The 22021-nt window shown below is 40.4% G+C and overlaps 1 protein-coding gene across 1 annotated transcript in view; it reads left to right on the forward strand.

Moving 5' to 3' along the window:
• LOC126470557 (RNA-binding protein 12-like) overlaps positions 1-22021 on the forward strand; it is a 107563-nt gene that overhangs the window by 47854 nt on the left and 37688 nt on the right. Inside the window, exon 2 of the mRNA XM_050098495.1 lies at positions 12230-12348. The gene's annotated coding sequence lies outside the window, so the exon portion shown is untranslated. The remainder of the gene's footprint in view (positions 1-12229; positions 12349-22021) is intronic.

Consider the following 22021-nt stretch of genomic DNA (forward strand, 5'->3'; position numbering starts at 1 on the left):
TTGAAAGTTGTTATCACAGTCGTGGAGCGCATTTCACTTTCCTAATGGAAGGTAATGTGATGAAGCTTTCCATTTCTTCTGTACCCATTCCTGATTTTCAGCGTCTGTGAATCTCATGTTTTATACATCTGTGTCCCCTTTTGCCGGCTCCATTTGATGTTTGTTACGAAGGCTAAATGTGCGGTCCTGTTCTGGGTGACAGCACCCGTACTACCAGATTATTGAGGCGAAGTGCGGTGACTGCTCCTATACGTAAGCATTTTGACTCTTCCTTCGCATCAGCAGATAGATGAGGGATTCATCTACATCTACGTGATTACTCTGCGATTCACAATAAAGTGTCTGGCACAGGGTTCAAAGAACCACATTCAAGTGTCTCTCTACCGTTCCACACTCGAACGGCGCGCAAGGTAACGATCACTTAAATTTTTCTGTGCGAGTCCTGATTTCTCTTATTTTATGGTGATGATCATTTCTCCCTATGTAGGTGGGTGCCAACAGAATGTTTTCGCAATCGGAGGAGAAAACTGATTATTGAAATTTCATGAGAAGATCCCGTCGCAACGAAAAACGCCTTTGTTTTAATGATTGCTACTCCAAGTCACGTATCATGTCTGTGGCACTATCTCCCCTATTTCGCGATAACACTAAACGAGCTGCCCTTCTTTGAACTTTTTCGATGTCATCCGTCAGTCCCACCTGATGCGGATCCCACACCGCACAGCAATACTCCAGAATAGGGGGGACGAGCGCGTTGTAAGCAGTCTCTTTAGTAGACCTGTTGCACCTTTTAACTGTTCTGCCAATGAATCGCAGTCTTTGGTTTGCTCCACCCACGACATTATCTATGTGATCGTTCCAATTTAGGTTATTTGTAATCGTAATTCCTAAGTATTTAATTGAATGTTCAGCCTTCAGGTTTGTGTGCCTTATGGCGTAATCGAAATTTAGCGGATTTCTTTTAGTACTCATGTGAACAACTCCACACTTTTCTTTATTTAAGGTCAATTGCCACTTTTCGCACCATGCAAATATCTTATCTAAATCATTTTGAAATTCGTTTTGGTCATTGGATGACTTTACAAGACGATAAATGACAGCATCATCTGAAAAAAAAATCTAAGACGGCTACTCAGAATGTAATATAGGTCAGGAACAAAGGGGGGGAGGGGGGGGGGCTATAACACTTCCTTGGGGAGGGATTTCTCTGGATGTTTCGTGTTCTCTTATTGGTGATTAGAGTGTCTTGTTGCGAAGTGCCTGTCACGTCTCTGAGTGACTATCTGCAGAAATGGCTCGCGGTGCATCGTGTTCTGTCCTTGGGTGTCGTGACCTCGCGATATCGCGAAGGTCTTGGGTAGCGAAGTCGGGAGGCAAGTGCTGGATGAGCTTGTGGAATGACTGTTAGTTGTTCCAGACGATGCTAAGATATGTACTCAAACTGAAGAGCGAGTAGGCCAATACCCACTCTCTCCAGGCAGCTACGTGACAAGAAGCATCTACAGGCTGTTTCAGAAAGTTATACCGGCCTTCCACAGGGCGCCTTTAGGATCAATGGCGACGCAGTGCGTAGAACCGCTCGTTACGGTTTAATTTCCACCAAATGCGTTGACATTATGTCGAATAGAGAATTTGTAACACATATAACAAACGGAAGGAACGCTTACGAACAGAATCAACGTAAATCACCGCACTGTATTCTGCTGTGCCAGTCTGGAAACTGATTTTCAATTGTCTTGTGTGGCAGTCGTAGCGTTCTTTCGGTAAAGAACACTTTTCCATCACAAGCGGTGCTCGCTTTTCAGCAGAGAAGATTATACGTGGCTCTCGGTGGCGATACCGTGGTCTGCAGGCGGCGATGTCCCCCAGAGCCTTACGTCACGAATATGCTGTTTCCGCGAGAGGCAGCGAACGAGTCCCTCCTCGACAGGGCCGGTCCTGGTGCATGGAATGTGGCCTCCCATCTTGTAGGTCAGCACGCGTCCTTCTTAGGGCCAGGCTCTCGACTCTTTCCCGGTCATTCATAAGGTAGTGTAGCGGTTAAGTCACTGGCTGGTGAACTACTGGTCAGCGGTATCATTCCCACATTCTACTATCATTTATCATTTGAAATTTGTGACTTACAGAACATGCTCGGAATTATTTGCAGGATATGTTAATTCATTAGAAAATTCTGTATACGCGAACGGAAAGAAATCCAAGGACCGAGTTCGAGTCTCGGTCGGGCACACAGTTTTAATCTGCCAGGAAGTTTCAATTACTGTACTGGTTAACCGCTTACGTTATTTGATTTTCAAACAGATGAGCAAAACTGAACGTACTCAGACATTTCTCTGTTTATTTATTCTGATCAACACTAAACTGACACACAATATTTTTAGCGCAACGCAATCTGACTTTCTATAATCCCTACAAAAGAATGGCCCTGACTAATAATAACCTATACCTTTCATGAATCACTTACCTCAAAAAAATCTTCGTTACTCGAACTACTGCAATACAGTGAGCGCCAATACTGCCAGCTAAATAAAGGATTCCAACTACTGAAGGCACTAACTACTGATAGGCATAGTTAGCAAATGAGAGATTTTGATAGAGAACAAACAATGTATTTACCTTAATAATGTTCAAAAGTCATCATATATATCAGTTCATATATCCAGTATTACAAATTTACTCTTTCTGATGGACACACGTCCAGATCGTCCGCTCTCAAAATTCTGCCATCTCTCTCCCCACATCCACCACTGCTGGCGGCTCACCTCCAACTGCGCAACGCTACGCGCTGTTCACATCCAATTGCCCAACACTCTAATAGCGAATATTCCAACAATGCCAACCAGCCACATACTGCACACAGCACAGCCAGTGATTTTCATACAGAGCGCTACGTGGCGTTACCAACATAAAAACCTAAACAGCCTACTTACAGTGTTTCTACATCTCAAAGACGATATCTATTCAAATTTCGCGCCAGTCCCACAAGAGTGGCGCTAGTAGTTTGCTTTAAATACGTGCTGTAACGACCGTGAGAATTTGTTACATTTGAGATTGGACGTAGTACGTTGATGTTAGTGAAGAAATACTTTAAGAAGAAGACACTGTTATCAACAGCTCACTGAATTTGAACGGGGTCGTATAATAGGATCACGAGAACTGGATGTTCCTTCCGCGATATTGCTGAAAGACAAGGCGCAAATGTACCCACTATACAAGATTGCTGATAGCGATGGTCATAGGAGGGTATGGTCGCAAGAAGACCGGGATCCGGACGACCATGATTTCCCTAAAAATCGCTCCAGGCAAATGCCGGGATAGTTCCTTTGAAAGGGCACGGCCGTTTTCCTTACCCCTCCTTCCCTAATCCTATGAGACCTATGACCTCGCTGTTTGGTCTCCCCCCGTAAACAACCCAACACCCCTCCCCCCCCCCCCCCCACCCAACTGCCGCCCGGTGTGGCCGTGCGGTTCTAGGCGCTTCAGTCTGGAACCGCATGACCGCTACGGTCGCAGGTTCGAATCCTGCCTCGGGCATGGATGTGTGTGATGTCCTTAGGTTAGTTAGGTTTAAGTAGTTCTAAGTTCTAGGGGACTGATGACCACAGATGTGAAGTCCCATAGTGCTCAGAGCCATTTGAACCATTTGAACCCCCCCCCCCCCCCCCCCAACTCCAGGACAGCTGCGTGGTACTACCGAGAGAGAAGACCGTCGTGTTCAGCGTATGGCTATGGCACATCGATTTGCGTCTGCAGCAGCAATTTGAGCAGCAGTTGAAGCTGCAGTGACACAACGAACAGTTACAAATCGGTTACTTCAAGGACAACTCCGAGCCAAACGCCCCGTAGCGTGCATTCCAGTAATCCCAAACCACCGCCGTTTGCGACTTCAGTGGTATCAAGCGAGAGTTCATCGGAGCGTGGGTGGAGGTCTGTTGTGTTTTCTGATTGAAAGCCAGTTCTGCCCCAGTGCCAGTGATGGCCGTGTGTTGGATAGAAGGAGGCCAGGTGAGCGCCCACAACCAACCTGTATGTGTCCTAACACACTGGATCTACACTTGGAGTTACGGTCTGTGGTGCGATTATGTATGACAGCAGGAGCACTCTCGTGGTTATCCCACGCACCCTGGCGGCAAATTTGTACGTCAGTCTGGTGACTGGACCTGTTGTGCTGCCATTCGTGAGCAGCATTCCAGCGAGTGTTTTCCAACAGGATAACGCTTGCTCACATACCTCTGTTGTAACCCAACATGTACTACGGAGTGTCGACATGTTGCCTTGTCCTGCTCGATCAGTGGCTCTGTCTCCAGTCGAGCATATATGGGGCATCATCGAATGACAACTGCAGCGCCATCCACAACCAGCATTAACCATCCCTGTATTGAGCGACCAAACGCAACAGACATGGAACTCAATCCCACAAACTGACATCCTGCGCCTGTACGACACTATACATGCACGTTTGAATACTTGCATTCAACATTCTAGAGGTTTCACCGGTTATTAATGTACCAGTATTTCACATTTGCAATGCCTTATCTCTTGCTTACATTAATCTGTGAGTTTGAAACGTCAATCACTTAAATATGGTACGTAGAAAAATGTATTCCAAAAATTATTAATTAATTATTTCTTTCCGTCATTGTAGAAGTATTTCACATTTGCAATGCCTTATCTCTTGCTTACATTAATCTGTGAGTTTGAAACGTCAATCACTTAAATATGGTACGTAGAAAAATGTATTCCAAAAATTATTAATTAATTATTTCTTTCCGTCATTGTATAAGAGGCAGTCAAATGGAAACGAGGCAGATGGAAAAAAATAAGTAAATTGTTTATTGTTTCAATAGTAGCCGTCATAACTCTTAACACATTATCCCACTGCGAGACAAGATGGTCACTGTATTCGTGGAAAAATGCGCACGTTTGCCTGGTGAAACATGATTGTACCCAAGCAGGCACCTCTGTGTCAGAAGAAAATCGACAACCACGAATGCCTTTTTTCAGGAAGCCAAAAATATGGAAATCGCACGGAGAGAGATTGTCACTGTATGGAGGATGAGTAAGGGCTTCCCAGAGAAATTTATGCAGCGTATTCGAAACAACCTTGGCTTCATGTTGTTGGGCATTTTGTTGGCAGCCTGTTTTGACTGCGCAGCAGAAGTTTCGATGGGAAACCCTTACACATCCTTCATAAAGTCTCGATTTCTTCCCATTCGATTTCCATAATTTTGGAGCTCTGAACAAAAACATTCTTGGCCGTCGATTTGCATCGGATGAAGAGATGCGCGCCTAGGTGCAATCATAATTCCGTAGGCAACCGCAAACATTTTCCATGACGGCGTGGACTGTCTTGTCTCACAATGGAATAAATGTATTAACGGTTATGGCGATTACTTTTGAAATAACAAAATTTACTTGCTTTTTTTCTACCTGCCTCGTTTTTATTTGATTGTCCCTGAGGTGGTATTTGCAGTGTGAAGCGTTACTTCTCGTTGACGACTGCTCTCGTAAATGGTACTTGGGTTCGGATTCTACATTACAATAACGATCATAATTGCATAGAATGACCAAAAAAGGGCATGCGTATCCAGAGACATATGACCATTCTATGCAAGCAATCGCCATTGAAGTGTAATTAGCGTCTGAACTACCTTCGGTGATGTGATAGGTAGCGGTCATCCACTGCAGTAGTAGCCCTTGGGCGGCCTGAGTGAGGCATGCCATCAACAATTCCTGTCTCTCTGTATCTCCTCCAAGTACATGTCCATAATGCAAAAATTCTCATTGAATATAGTTCTCAGAATTTGCGCGAACAAAGTCATATCCCGTTTAAGATGGACTGGATAACGTTTTCTATGCGCATGCCTGAATATTTCTCCGCTCCCGAAAATCGCATTCGCTAGCTGTCAGACAGTATATGAGGATGTGTAATGAGAGGTCCAGCAACGCACTGGATAGCAAACCATGTTTAATATTTTTTTTTTTTGTGTGGAATCTAAAATTTAAAAACCTCTCTCACACCGGCCCGATTTAGCTTCACTGATCAGGATAGTAAAAACATGCGTATGTTAAGGGAATTTTCATTCACAAAGCAGGCTTATCACATTCACACAGTTCAATACTGTTCTGTCCTGATTAAATTGAGCTTAACTTAAATTCCATAAGGCAGTGAAGCAATTTCGAAGTCTCAGTGCGACGAAAATTGTCAGTCGATCTCCTGGAAACATTTGTAATAATTATTAACTTTCGGTGATCACATGGGGAAGACCGGAGATCTGCTGGTAAGACCGTGTTAGCCTATTTATTTGAAGTAACTGGATATCTTGAGCATACAAAACGGCAGGTTCGTCCAGTGTAAATCAGACGTTCCCCACTGATCCCGTGCAACACAGCGTAGTAAGCAGACACTATCAATAATAATCAGTTAAATAATACGCGAACACACTTACTTTAGTTCATGTATTAAATTCCTTCTCATACAGAATCTCATCAAGATGGCGACTAGCTCAACAATACATACATATACATCCTCCTTCTTTCACCACTAATCGGCAAGATGTCCCTCATTCTTTTCATAAGAGAAAACATAGATAGCAGAGAAGCTATTCCATGGAGTAAATGGACGCTCCAAAGAATAATTGGGCTTGAAACTATTTTGCATTGATAATCGGTAAGATAAGAAGAGATATTTCGAGATATGTACTGAGTTACATAATTTATAAAATTTCTGAAAATATCGCGTAGAGACCGCTGCAAGAGACATTACACATGCTAGGAGAGCCTACATGGCAAAGTAATTGACCAAGTGCAGACTTTATTCCTACGTGACAGTCATAACCGAGTCTAAGAACTTCTATTCTTAGTGGAACGAGAACTTAGTTGGTATTTTCACTTTTGACAGAAAACATTTGTCTTAAGGATCCCTCACAAATGTTTTGTCAATACTAAAAATGTGTACGAGTAGTGTTGATGGCTTTCAAAATATTCTCAGTATTGGCAGTACATACTGAACGTGTGCGGTCAAGTATTGACAGTTTCACAATATTCCCCATTCAGATGATGTCAGCTTCCACCATCAGCCACACGACTTTAGTGTGTACTGTTTGTTTTCAATTCGCCTTTGTTCATGTCATATGTCAGATTCAATTTTTCAAGTGGTCTTTTAACATATCGCACTTTTAATAGACTTATGCGAGGGTATTCATTGCATATACCACTTAAGGTGGTCAACGGAGGATTCTCTATGACACTGCGTACTTTAGGATAGTACAGGTTGGTGCATTACATAACAGTTTGGAAAAACGCTTCCGCTTAGAAAAACACATCGTATATATGTATTGACTTGTAAGAGGTTTGCGAAATACTTGTAAATTTCACCAATTATTACAAAACGTAAAAAAAAGTCTTATGTCAGTTGGCTGGACGTATCCTTGCTAGGCGGACATAATTGCTTCACATATTTCAATAGAATTTTAATAATTGTGTTTGCTGATATTACAGAAATAGACTTCGAGTATTCGAATGACCTGCATGTCGCCAGAAATGTCAAAGTTACTCTTCATCTCTCGTTGACTGCGATTGCCTTCCTCATCAGCGTGACAGCTTCCCTGTTTTATCTCGTTTCAACATTAATAACTTGTTGTACCGGTACTGTACAGCACTCATCGGAAAAAGTATGAAATCTTTCGGGTGCATGATTCTGATTATCAGTAAATTAACGTGTGGTCAACCGCTCCTTGTTTTCAATCATTCTCGGACCCATTTCCACTTTTTCGCTGTCTTCTGTTGCTTACCAACTATAGCCAATATAATTGCAACACACGCTTTCTTTTGGGTATTCCGACATTTTAGCGTTTCTAAGACCACGTTGTCAACTGACGATTTCAGCCAATGTTATTGATGGAGTGAGGTCGCTACAGTATATTGAAGATTTGACAAACTAGTATTATCAATAAATCCTGAACGTGTGCAGGCACCTTTAGGAGGGTATAAGGAAAATATCTGGCGACGTTACTAATAATGAAGCAAAAGCAGTTCTTCCTGGAAATTGGCAAGGGTCATAGACAAACACATTAGACTGCTCAATCGCCAAATTAAAAAAAATTACACAGATCTAGCTCCAAAGTGCGCACATGTCACCCGGTGAAGTCCCAGATAGAGCCAGTAAGGTTGAGGTTAGATGCTGTGGGTGATCACAAAAGCTCTTAATGCCCATGGAGTGCTACTCAAACAATTTGAACTCATCGTGGGAGAGATGGGATAGTGTACTGGCTTGCTGAAGGAATTGATCACTTGCGAGATGCTGCAAGTGAACAAAGGGGATGCGCATGAGCAGAAAGTATGTTTCTTTATCATTTGTTGATGAGAGGCTATAGCAGGCATATCAGGCACCTCATTTCACAATATGCAAACATCCCCACCACAAAAATAGCCCAGAAATAAATTTCAAAATCTTATTCCAGTGCTAATTATTAAAAGAAAACAGTAATTGCAATTTGAGGTAATTCCTGATATCTTTTAATGAAAACAGAAAGAACTAGACCAACAACATTGTTCTGTCTGTTAAAATGAATGAAAAAAACGAAAATTTAAAATTTATGCCTTGTTACTTCAATAATGGAACTTTTTAATTTCGTTAAATTATTCTGCTATCCACTGGAAAGCGTGGAAAAGAAATTTTTAAAAAATCACGTAATTTTATGTTCACATGTTAAATATAAGAAGATGTTTAACTGCAAAGGTATATGTTACATTTGAAGAGAACTCAACGCTAAGTACCTAATTAAATTTTATAAAATTTCCATGAAAATAACGCAAAATTGATAAACATTGCCATTATTTTATGTACAGTATACAACTGAAAAGGAAAACACAAATACCGGTATGTGTGTGATTCTATTAATAAAATTATGTGTAATTCTTGTAGTTGTTTAGTATATGTGCTGACAGCTTTTCTCTGGGATATATTTCCTAACCTGCAACATAGCAAAAATCTTTCAAAATAGAATCTGAATTGATTGACTTCAAGGTATAGTTTTCAATGGCTAAAGTTGACAGTTTACACAATCATTCTTGAGAACGGCTTGACCTAAGGTATGTTTTGAGTTTTGAAAATCTTCTTTCACCACTAGCTACAGATGTAGGTAAAGTCAGAGAAAAGGTATTGGGAAAATGGGAATAAAATTGCCTTTTATAATACAAGATAATGAGCTTTGTGGAGAACTTTCAGCAGGAAAAATGAGTGCTAAGATCAAAACTTCATTGTTTACTTCCTGCCCATTGATCTCACATATGTCATCATCACTTAACACAGTCTCAAAAACCATCCATGTGGCTTTTAGTTTTCCACCATCCCACATCTGCAGATTGCAAATATAGTGTAGAAAGTTGAAGCTCTTGCTATATTTAACAGTGCTTAGTTGGTGAGAGATTTGCTTTACTCTGGACTGTCTGTCCCCTGTTACATTCTGGGATAGTCAATGCCCAATTGCAATTCCCATCATCAAAATGTTGTTGCCCACAGCAGTAGTCAGTGGTTTGCAATAATAAAGATACTTCTTGTACATAATTGACACAGTGGCTCATGAAAAGCTCAGTTCATGCCAAATTACAGAGATGATTACCCATGTATCATATTCATCCACAATATTCCCATAATTAAAGACACTGATATTGTGTGTGTTTTACATCATGCCAGTTCAGGGTCTGATGACATTCCAGTCATGAATCATGCTGAACTGTTCCACTCGCAGTGGTTATGGGAATGCTGCCTTTCAAACATACCCTATGTATCAGTATTCAAGTGCTTATGAGTGTAAGTGACAGATCTTACTCCTTCAGTTAATCTGATATGGCTTTAGCAGCTTGATTATGTAGAAAAATGTGACATTTTGAACACAGTGCTTATTGTCGACAATATAAGCTAACGGACTGCACTATAATTTAATGGTACCTGTATTTCTGTTTCACTAAATGCAACACTATATAATTACCAGAATGAGATTTTCACTCTGCAGCAGAGTGTGTGCTGATATAAAACTTCCTGGCAGACTGTGTGCCAGACTGAGACTCGAACTCAGGACCTTTGCCTTTTGTGAGCAAATGCTTTACCATCTGAGCTACCTAAGCACTACTCACACCCTGTCCTCACTGCTTTACTTCTACCAATACCTTCCATACTTCACAGAAGCTCGCCTGCGAACCTTGTAGAACTATCATGCCTGGAAGAAAGGATACTGTGGAGACATGTCTTAGCCACAGCCTGGGAGATGTTTCCAGAATGAGATTTTCACTCTGCAGCAGAGTGTGCACTGATATGAAACTTCCTGGCAGATTAAAACTGTGTGCCAGACTGAGACTCGAACTCAGGACCTTTGCCTTTCACGGCAAGTGCTCTTGGAAGGTAGGAGATGAAGTACTGGCAGAAGTAAAGTTGTGAGGAGAGCGTGTGAGTAGTGTGTGGGTAACTCAGATGGTGGAGCACTTGCCCGCGATAGGCAAAGGTCCTGAGTTCAAGTCTCAGTTCGGTACACAGTTTTAATCTGCCAGGAAGTTTCACTGTATAGTTATTTTTTTAAGACACACCAATTATGTCTGACCAGTTATTACCTTACCATTGAAACACAAAACAACACAAAATAATAATAAGGAATAATATGACTTTAAAATTGCTAATTTTTGAAAAATGTATTTACAGACTCATCTCTGATATTTGTAACACCTCAGATAATGCATACAAATGTAAGCAATCAGCAATTTATATTACTGAGGGCTGGGAAAAAACTGCAAAAATGATTGAGATGTTGTCTTACAATAGTTGTTATAGTCATCATCTGCAAATGACACAATTACTAATAGGAAAGCAAAGTTCTTCCTAATATTCCACTGAGTAGTGTTATACCAACTGTAGCACTCCTCGTTTACTTCAGTGCACCCTGTCTTTAATCAACAGAAGTCAGAAGACTCAGGACTAGCATGTATCTGTGTCAACAACCACCAGCCAGCCTATGATGACAAACAGTACTTCATGTTAAAAAAAGTACCAACCACAGTATCATTCTCGAAAACCTGTAACTTTAATGGTGATTACTGACCTTTATTTTAGAGTTAATATTTCAAAGTTTTATCCACCTTAGCCCCACCTGTTCTGATTAACACACTAGCTTCCAAAAGTTAAACATAATCAAGAAATGATAGCATATTTCTTCAATAGAATGTCATGACACTTACAGAATAAGTGAAAGCATAACCATGAGACAATTGGCTTACATCAGTGTCAAAAACATAGTAAAAACCTGAACCAGGAGATACACTTTTATAAAAGAGAATAATAAAATTTGTAAATCTCTTGCCTAATAAGAAAACGGTTGATAGATGATATGATTACCACATATCATTAGCAGTAATCAGACATGCTCTTTCTCTGATCTTTCTAGAGCTCTACGAGCAGCTAATTACATTACTGAAAAAAAGTATGGCTGAGATATGGCAGACTGGAGTATCAATCATACACAAAGTTTTTCAGTTTCCAAGAGTCTTTGTAACAGTGCTGCAGGGCGACAAAGAAATATTAGGAAATAATTTTTTAGTTCAGAAATTCCCGTCTAGAAAATCTTGATCAATTCGCTGTGTGATGTCTTTAATCCCCATTGCCTTCCATCCTTAGCCACATTCATCACGCAAATCAATAAGGACGGATCTAAATTTCCTGCACCCCTTTCTCATCGTACACTTACTCAAGAAGCTGTGACTAAATTATGGACCTATCCTATGTAAATCTCTCTATTTGTAAATCTCTTCCACAGCAACAAAACAGTTGATAGATGATATGACTACCTCTCATGATAGGCAGTAATCAGCCATCCTCTTTCTATGATCCTTCTAAAGTCCTATGAGCAGCTGTTTCTATTCCTGAAAAAAAAAAAAAAAAGTTGTCCTATGGTGAATTTCTGTTGAAATATATTCCTTTGCTTGCAAAAACCAAATAACAATGTTACTCACATTTCTAGAAAAGTCAATAGTAGATGTAATGCAGAATGCGCAGCCACTCTTCAACTGAATAGTTGACCATAGCGGAAGAAACAGTCATGGCAAATGGGATACCTAATGCATTACATAAGTCTCCTCCTTCTTTGATATGTGTACTACTGATTGCTTTTCACATCTTGATGACACATGCAAGTAGTGAGTAGTGCTTGTAGTATGAAATGTGTTCTGTCACTTCTTACAGGAATATGTCAAAAGTTGATGGATGGGTAGCAACTCCAAAGGAACAATGCTGGCGCGTGTACCATCCAAAGGAAGAAATGGTTGCCATAAACTGCCTTGTCTCCTCATCTAATTGAATCTGTAAGTATGCCTGTGACAGATCACCTAGGAAAAAATGTGCTAGCTAGTTCCCTGGACATGGAATGTGTATGTGACTCTGTACTGAGCCTTTAATATCACAATGCAATGGGAGTTTCATATGTGATTTCACTATCTAAACAATTGTAGTTCACTGACAGTAAGATTTAAGACACATAAATGCTGTAGCCTGTTTAATCCCATTTTGATTTAATATTTGACTGTACAAGATATATTGTGTGGCCTATAACACATAACTTGATTACCTCTATGTAAGGCACTGAACACTCTGAACAGTATTTAACTTTCGGAATGAAATTATGTTGTACCTCAGGTTGATCACATGTTGTGTAAAACTGACAACGGACAAATCTATTCCAGAAATGTTTGCATTTTAGGGCTTATTGATGGTTCTTATATTTAGTTTTTGTCAAAATGTTGTAGAGGTAGCACAAAATAAATTGGTCCCTATGTAGAAACACATTCTCGTCCTGAGTGCTGGGCAGTTCCATCCTGTTGTTCCAGAGGGGTGGCCTTCTCAGTTGACTGTCACCTAACAGCCAGTGCACTTCAAGCATTCTTGTTGCTATCTTTACACATCATAGATGAAAGGAAAGTTTTTCATAATCAGGCATGTGACATGACTGAATGCAGTACCAATAAATTTTTATCAGATGAGCCAAACAAGGAAACAAAAATTTCATTAAAACTATGCTTGAGAGGCCTGAAAGAACCACTAGCTATTCCTATTACACAGTGAAGAGATTAAAGAAGGAGTGGAAAAACATTACAAGTATCTCTCAAGGCTTGAGTAGTTCAGGAAGATGTGGAAAAGGAGAAGAAAATTTTACATTTAGGTAATATTGACAAATGGATTGTCAGGGGACTGACACACAATTTTCACATGGCACATATTCTTAATTTTACATTTTCAGTACTGCTGTAAGTGAGGTTGCTGCACTACATTTTAACTATCCTTTTTTGTTTTACAGAATTTTCTTCTGGGAGTGTGATGTCAGACTTGTTTTTCTTTGGTTGATCCTTGTTTCTGCAACTATTTCTTTTTCAGTACTCCATTGAGAAACTACTGGCTTTGAACATCTATGTTTGTCGAATTATTGATTGTACTGACATAACCTGTCAATAGTATCATTTGCAGATGTGTTATCTGTAGCTTACAAGTTATGTGAGATATTCATAGGCTTTAGTTGTCAGACTGCACCTCCCCTATCATGCTGTGGCTTTCACAATGGAACCCCCACCACTACCATTATCCACTTGCTTACTGCACTGTCTGCGCATGTACAGGCCTAGCTATTTAGCGCACACCCTACACTGATGTACCAGAACATTATGACAATTGCCTACTTCGAGTATGAGAATGAACTCACCTGTGGCACATGGAGCACACATGGAATTTTACAGAGGAAGTTAATTGAGAAAGTTGCTGATATGTTCCATTTTGGAATAGGGAAGAATGCAATGGCACAGCAGCATTTGGGGCACGTGTCAGTGAAACTGCATGAAGTAAGATGACATTGTGGTTAAAACATTGGACTTCCATTTGGTTGAAATAGGATTCAAATACCTGCCTATCCATCTAAATTTAGGTTTTCTATGATTTCCGTAAACTGATTGAGGTAAAGGCCTATACAGTTCCTTTGAAAAGGACACTGCAAATTCCATTTCCCATCCTTGTCTCCAGTCCAAGTTTATGCTCAGCACATGTAGAAAGAGGATGGCTGGTCACCACTTGTGCATCACAACTGAACAGTGCAGGGATGTTCACACTTAATTTCAGTGGCACTACACTTGAATGCATTTCTGCATCTTAAGCACCGTTTCACTTCACTGGATCATATACAAATGAAGTAGTGTGGCTTTCATCAGGGATTTGTCCCGAGCATAAACAGCACTGCATGCATGATAAATAGTTAAACTTTTTTCCATTTTGTAGCACATGGGACAAGATGGACTAGCTGTCACTCACTGGCACAACAGCAGTTGTTGAAGTATGGATGTTAAGTCTTGCTCTAAGGAAAACAAACAATTTAATTGATTGAATATGTGCAAAACAGTGCATGTGACTGAGGTACCAGTAATATTATCCTAATGTACAGTGATCATTGGTACGTTTCTTCTTTTTGTTTTAAATAAAAAATAAAAGCAGCAGAACCAGTCAATGGTTGATGTAAGCAAAGGGCACGGACAATCAGCAGATCCCCACAAAAAAATTTTAAAGATGGGGATCCATATGCAGCATATGCACTTGAAGAAGTTCCTGACGTACTGCGTGAAAGCTGGAAGTGATAATAATGTGGCTAGGTACTTAAGACATTTCAAAAAGTATTATGATTCAAATAGAAGGACAGACAAGTCTGACCTTTGGTGTGGTACTGCATTGGTATTATTAATTTGGTGGAATATTTTGAGTGAAAAACTAAAGGTGGTGGCCTTGAAGTCCACCCATCTCTGTTATAAAATCTCATAGAACTTTGATGTTGTATCTGTTGTTAGAACAGTGAATCCTAATATTCAGTTCACATAAGTTTACAAACAATTAAATGAATTTTCTTTTCTCTGGTGTGACTAGGGAAATATAACTGCTTGTAGGATTTCTGTTCTTCCCCTTGGCAAAAGTTTTCTTCTGGATGCATCACTGGAGCCCTAGGGAGCTGCTTCATTGCATTTTACATCTCATTTAATGCAGTGTGTGTGTGTCTTCGTGGGTGTTAGACAACAAATCTAAAGCTTGGAGGTTCCATCTGTGATTTTTTCTAGGGTTTTTTTCTGGCACTTATTGTTTATTTCACCTCTGGCAGTTATTTGTATATAAGAAATATGCTAAGTTTCACTATTGCTTAAAACCCACAGTAAAGATTAGGCCAAACTATACATGATATTTGTAAAGAATAAGTTAGTTCAAAAGTTAGATGAAGGCATGGGTGTACCACTGCCAGTAGGATCGTGTCTAGTAAAGCACTGTGATCTTCAAACCAACTTTTGCATTAAGGACAGTATTAGTCATGAAAATACAGCACTAAAATGCTGTCACAGATTTTACAGTTTTCTAATAAAAATATGTAATAAAAAAAACTCTGACACCATCTATAACATTTTATTCAACTTCAGTTATGCCAGTTGACACTGTTGTTGTGGTCTTCAGTTCAAAGACTGGTTTGATGCAGCTCCCCATGCTCCTCTATCCTGTGAAAGCCTCGTCATCTCTGAATAACTACTGCAACTTACATTCCTTTTGAATCTGCCTACTGCATTCATCTCTTACTAAGCAAGGTGGTGCAGTGGTTAGCACACTGGACTCACATCCAGGAGGACAACGGTTCAAGCCCTGTCTGGCCACCCAGATGTATTCCAGGTAGATGCCAGGATGGTTCCTTTGAAAGAGCACAGCCTATTTCCTTCCCCATCTTTGACACAGCCTGAGCTTGTGCTCAGTCTCTAATGACCTCAGTGTTGACAGGACATAAAATCCTATCGCTCTTCCTTTGTATTCATCTCTTGGTCTCCCTCTATGATTTTTACCCTCCAGACTTCTCTCCAACACTAAGTTGGTGATCCTTTGATGTCTCAGAATGTTTCCTATCAACTGATGCCCTCTCCTGGTCAGGTTGTGCCACAAGTTTCTTTTCTCCCCAATTCTTTTCAGTACCTCCTCATTAGTTATGTGATCTACCCATCTTATCTTCAGCATTCTTCTCTGTGTCACCACATTTCAAAAGCTTCTATTCTCTTCTTGTCTAAACTGTGCATTGTCAGTTTTCACTTCCATACATGGCTACACTCTGCACAAATACTTGCAGAAAAGACTTCCTAACACTTAAATCTGTATTCAATGTTAGCAAATTTCTCTTCTTCGGAAATACTTTTCTTGTCATTGCCAGTCTACCTTTTATATCTTCTCTGCTTTGGCCATCACCTGTTATTTTACCGCCCAAATAGCAAAACTCATCTACTACTTTACGTGTCTCGTTTCGTAATCTAATTCCCTCTGCTTCACCTAAGTTAATTTGACTACATTCCATTCTCCATATTTTGCTTTTGCTGGTGTTCATCTTATATCCAAGACACTGTCCATTCTGTTTAGCTGGTCTTCCAATTCCTTTGCTGTCTCTGACAGAATTATAATGTCATCGGCAAACCTCAAAGTTTTTATTTCTTCTCCCTGTTATTAATCTCCTTCTTCAAATTTTTCTTTGGTTTCCTTTAATGCTTGCTCACTCTACAAGTTGACATTAAAAAATGTAAATCTTGAAAGTAATGCAAAAATACATTAATGTGAACACATGTGAAAAAGACTCTTTTTATATGGCATCAGATATGAAAAAGCCTTTTTTAATGTTTATTTCCTGTTTCTTCACTTTGAGGATCATTAATTAGACATTTCTGTTGACATACAATAGGATTTCCTCAGTCATTCTGAGATTTTTCCCTATTTCAGATTTTTTATTTTCAGTTTCGTCCAAACATGATGATAATGTGAATAAATTATTTTTGGGAATATTTTCTAGCTTTATTTCATAACTCACTAAATTTAATCATATGAGGACGCAATTTCAGATCATTGAATTAAACAGGTGGCATCTATATTCATGTTTTCAAATTCAGTTCTTGGGACACAACACCTTTTCAAACTCACTGAATCAGTTGTATCAAAAAACTGGCAATCTGGGAAACTTGACCCTCCTGGAAAAATTTCACACACACACACACACACACACACACACACACACACATTTTTTCCACCGTGTGCAAACTCTAGGGATTGATCGATGAGAGTATATGGAACAAATATGGTTTAATGAACTTACGTACGGAATGCATGGTTTCCATGCTAGGGATCATTTAATCAATCATACATTGTTACAGAGACTTTGGTCTAATATACTCTGTACTATGTTGTCACAGTTACAGTATGTGCTGAAAGTGGTTTCATTGTGTCTCAAAGTATGTATGCATGCATGCATGCACCGTAGCATGTTCTGTCTCACACATTAACATTGGCCCAACTGCACCTTAACAGTGTCAAAGATAGCATGAATATGCTGCTCGAGTGTCTCCACATCTGGAATGGGCTCTCCATACATGATACTTTTGAGATTACCCCATAACTAGAAATTGCACAGATTAAGCTCCAGTGAACGAGCAGGCCATACCACTGGATCCTCTTGTCCGAGCACCATCATTTAGCAGCCACATAATTCTTTGAATAATCAATGGCACTTCTTCCAGCAGTGGACACAAAGTCACCCGCGAGAAATGCTGATAGTTCTGGCCTGTTAGGCACGTGCAAGGAAGACTGGTTCCAAAATACGGTCGCCATTTATCACAGTCCACACATTTTAATTGCACTGATGCTGATAATTTGCTTCACCACAGCATGGGGGTTTTGCATACTATCCCACAGATGACTGTTATAAAAGTTGAAGATACTACTCCATGTAAAGGTGGCCTCATTTGTGAATAGGATTGATGACACAAATCCTGGAACCATGGTTGCCTGGCGAAGAAACCAGTGACAAAACTGCTCCCGATCTGAAAAAATTTGTCTCTAGTAAGCCCTGCACACTCTGTAAGTGATAAGGGTAGGAACAATTGTCATGGAGAATGTCCCACACAATTGTCTGGCTTGCCCTGTAATGCTGGGTCAACTGCATGGTACTGATGCAGCAGTCACCTTCCACAGTGTCAATCATATTTTCCTCCAACTCTGATGTCCAAACATTTCAGGTACGTCCTTCATGATTTCCTGCTTTCTGAAATGACCCTGTCTCTGGCAAATGGTGAAACACTGTTGCAAATGTTGAATGCTATGGTTGTTGTTGGTGGGGATAGGTCTCCTGATACAACTTCACTGTCTGCTGCCCATTGCCATTTGTCTTTCCAGAAGCAAACACCATGTCAGCAAGCCCTTGATTCGAATATGGAACCATTGTGTACAACACTGTATCACAACCACCACAAGGTAAGTCAGCAAGAGAAGTAATCGGACACAACATTACCAATTAATATGGCAGGAGAGGGCATTAGGGCATGACGTATGAGGAACAGTACCACCCTCTAGGAGGAAACCAAGCTGAATGTACAGCATATATTAGACCATAGTCTTTGTAATTAAGTAAGAGTAAATAAATGTCTCTAGCATGGAAACCACCATGCATTTCCGGACATGAGTCTTTTGCCAGTGGGGAACCAGAGCCTGCATGCCGTGCTTGTAAAAATTGGAACCAGCTGAGGCTAACCACTTCCTTACATCTTTGACAACAGCACCTGAGTCTTGAAAATGTTCAGCATGTAGTCCATCTTTCAAAGGCCCAAAGAGATGGAAGTATGAAGATGCAAAATCAGGTCTGTACGGTGGATGTAATAAGACAGTCCAACTGAATTTTGCATGGTCACAAAACTGGTGTGGGACCTGGCATTATCTTGTTGCAGGTGAAAGTTGATCCTCTTCTCTGGCCTTAGCCTGGAAATTCAGGCTTTCACCTTAGTCAGTGTCATCTTGTAGCATGCTGAATTAACAGTTCCTCCAGGCTCCAGGACATCCAAAAGAACAACACCCTGGCTATCCCTGAAGATTGTGCACATCACTTCACCTGTAGATAGTCATGTCTTGAATTTCTCCTTTGACCGATAATTCGCATGTCACCATTCCATCGACTGTCATTTGGATTCTGGCTCATAGTGGTGATACCATGTCTCATCTTTGATGATGATCCTTTTCAGAAAATTGTCACCTTCATCTTCTTATTGGTCCAACAGGTCCCGACAAATTTCCATTCAATGAGTTTTTTGTTCTTCTGTAAGCATCTGTGGGACTCATCTCTCACAGACTGTGCAATAACCAAGATGTTCCAACATTGTTTCCATGGCATTACAGCCGACATTCAGTTTTGCACACAATTCTCTGGTTGTTATCTGCCGATCAGCACGGATGAGTTGATCAAGATGCTGTGAGGGATGACAGCTAAGCAGGGTCAATCGGGCCATGGCTTATCATCCAAATGCATTTCACCACCTTGAAAATGCCATACCCATCACTTCACATTGCTGACGTCTATTCTATCATCTCCATATGCCTTTCCTGGATGATTGACTGATCTGGCCTTGTAACAATAACCAAAACGGCCTTGCTGTGCTGGTACTGCGAACGGCTGAAAGCAAGGGGAAACTACAGCCGTAATTTTTCCCGAGGGCATGCAGCTTTACTGTATGATTACATGATGATGGCGTCCTCTTGGGTAAAATATTCCGGAGGTAAAATAGTCCCCCATTCGGATCTCCGGGCGGGGACTACTCAAGAGGATGTCGTTATCAGGAAAAAGAAAACTGGCGTTCTACGGATCGGAGCGTGGAATGTCAGATCCCTTAATCGGGCAGGTAGGTTAGAAAATTTAAAAAGGGAAATGGATAGGTTGAAGTTAGATATAGTGGGAATTAGTGAAGTTCGGTGGCAGGAGGAACAAGACTTCTGGTCAGGTGACTACAGGGTTATAAACACAAAATCAAATAGGGGTAATGCAGGAGTAGGTTTAATAATGAATAGGAAAATAGGAATGCGGGTAAGCTACTACAAACAGCATAGTGAACGCATTATTGTGGCCAAGATAGATACGAAGCCCACGCCTACTACAGTAGTACAAGTTTATATGCCAACTAGCTCTGCAGATGACGAAGAAATTGAAGAAATGTATGATGAAATAAAAGAAATTATTCAGATTGTGAAGGGAGACGAAAACTTAATAGTCATGGGTGACTGGAATTCGAGTGTAGGAAAAGGGAGAGAAGGAAACATAGTAGGTGAATATGGATTGGGGGACAGAAATGACAGAGGAAGCCGCCTCGTCGAATTTTGCACAGAGCACAACATAATCATAACTAACACTTGGTTTAAGAATCATGAAAGAAGGTTGTATACATGGAAGAACCCTGGAGATACTAAAAGGTATCAGATAGATTATATAATGGTAAGACAGAGATTTAGGAACCAGGTTTTAAATTGTAAGACATTTCCAGGGGCAGATGTGGACTCTGACCACAATCTATTGGTTATGACCTGTAGATTAAAACTGAAGAAACTGCAAAAAGGTGGGAATTTAAGGAGATGGGACCTGGATAAACTAAAAGAACCAGAGGTTGTACAGAGATTCAGGGAGAGCATAAGGGAGCAATTGACAGGGATGGGGGAAATAAATACAGTAGAAGAAGAATGGGTAGCTTTGAGGGATGAAGTAGTGAAGGCAGCAGAGGATCAAGTAGGTAAAAAGACGAGGGCTAGTAGAAATCCTTGGGTAACAGAAGAAATATTGAATTTACTTGATGAAAGGAGAAAATATAAAAATGCAGTAAGTGAAACAGGCAAAAAGGAATACAAACGTCTCAAAAATGAGATCGACAGGAAGTGCAAAATGGCTAAGCAGGGATGGCTAGAGGACAAATGTAAGGATGTAGAGGCTTACCTCACTAGGGGTAAGATAGATACCGCCTATAGGAAAATTAAAGAGACCTTTGGAGATAAGAGAACGACTTGTATGAATATCAAGAGCTCAGATGGAAACCCAGTTCTAAGCAAAGAAGGGAAAGCAGAAAGGTGGAAGGAGTATATAGAGGGTCTATACAAGGGCGATGTACTTGAGGACAATATTACGGAAATGGAAGAGGATGTAGATGAAGATGAAATGGGAGATATGATACTGCGTGAAGAGTTTGACAGAGCACTGAAAGACCTGAGTCGAAACAAGGCCCCCGGAGTAGACAGTATTCCATTGGAACTACTGACGGCCCTGGGAGAGCCAGTCCTGACAAAACTCTACCATCTGGTTAGCAAGATGTATGAAACAGGCGAAATGCCCTCAGACTTCAAGAAGAATATAATAATTCCAATCCCAAAGAAAGCAGGTGTTGACAGATGTGAAAATTACCGAACTATCAGCTTAATAAGTCACAGCTGCAAAATACTAACACGAATTCTTTACAGACGAATGGAAAAACTAGTAGAAGCCAACCTCGGGGAAGATCAGTTTGGATTCCGTAGAAACACTGGAACACGTGAGGCAATACTGACCTTACGACTTATCTTAGAAGAAAGATTAAGGAAAGGCAAACCTACGTTTCTAGCATTTGTAGACTTAGAGAAAGCTTTTGACAATGTTGACTGGAATACTCTCTTTCAAATTCTAAAGGTGGTAGGGGTAAAATACAGGGAGCGAAAGGCTATTTACAATTTGTACAGAAACCAGATGGCAGTTATAAGAGTCGAAGGACATGAAAGGGAAGCAGTGGTTGGGAAGGGAGTAAGACAGGGTTGTAGCCTCTCCCCGATGTTGTTCAATCTGTATATTGAGCAAGCAGTAAAGGAAACAAAAGAAAAATTCGGAGTAGGTATTAAAATTCATGGAGAAGAAATAAAAACTTTGAGGTTCGCCGATGACATTGTAATTCTGTCAGAGACAGCAAAGGACTTGGAAGAGCAGTTGAATGGAATGGACAGTGTCTTGAAAGGAGGATATAAGATGAACATCAACAAAAGCAAAACAAGGATAATGGAATGTAGTCTAATTAAGTCGGGTGATGCTGAGGGAATTAGATTAGGAAATGAGGCACTTAAAGTAGTAAAGGAGTTTTGTTATTTGGGGAGCAAAATAACTGATGATGGTCG

The sequence above is a fragment of the Schistocerca serialis genome, chromosome 3, assembly GCF_023864345.2.
Source record: "Schistocerca serialis cubense isolate TAMUIC-IGC-003099 chromosome 3, iqSchSeri2.2, whole genome shotgun sequence".
Taxonomy (NCBI): domain Eukaryota; kingdom Metazoa; phylum Arthropoda; class Insecta; order Orthoptera; family Acrididae; genus Schistocerca; species Schistocerca serialis.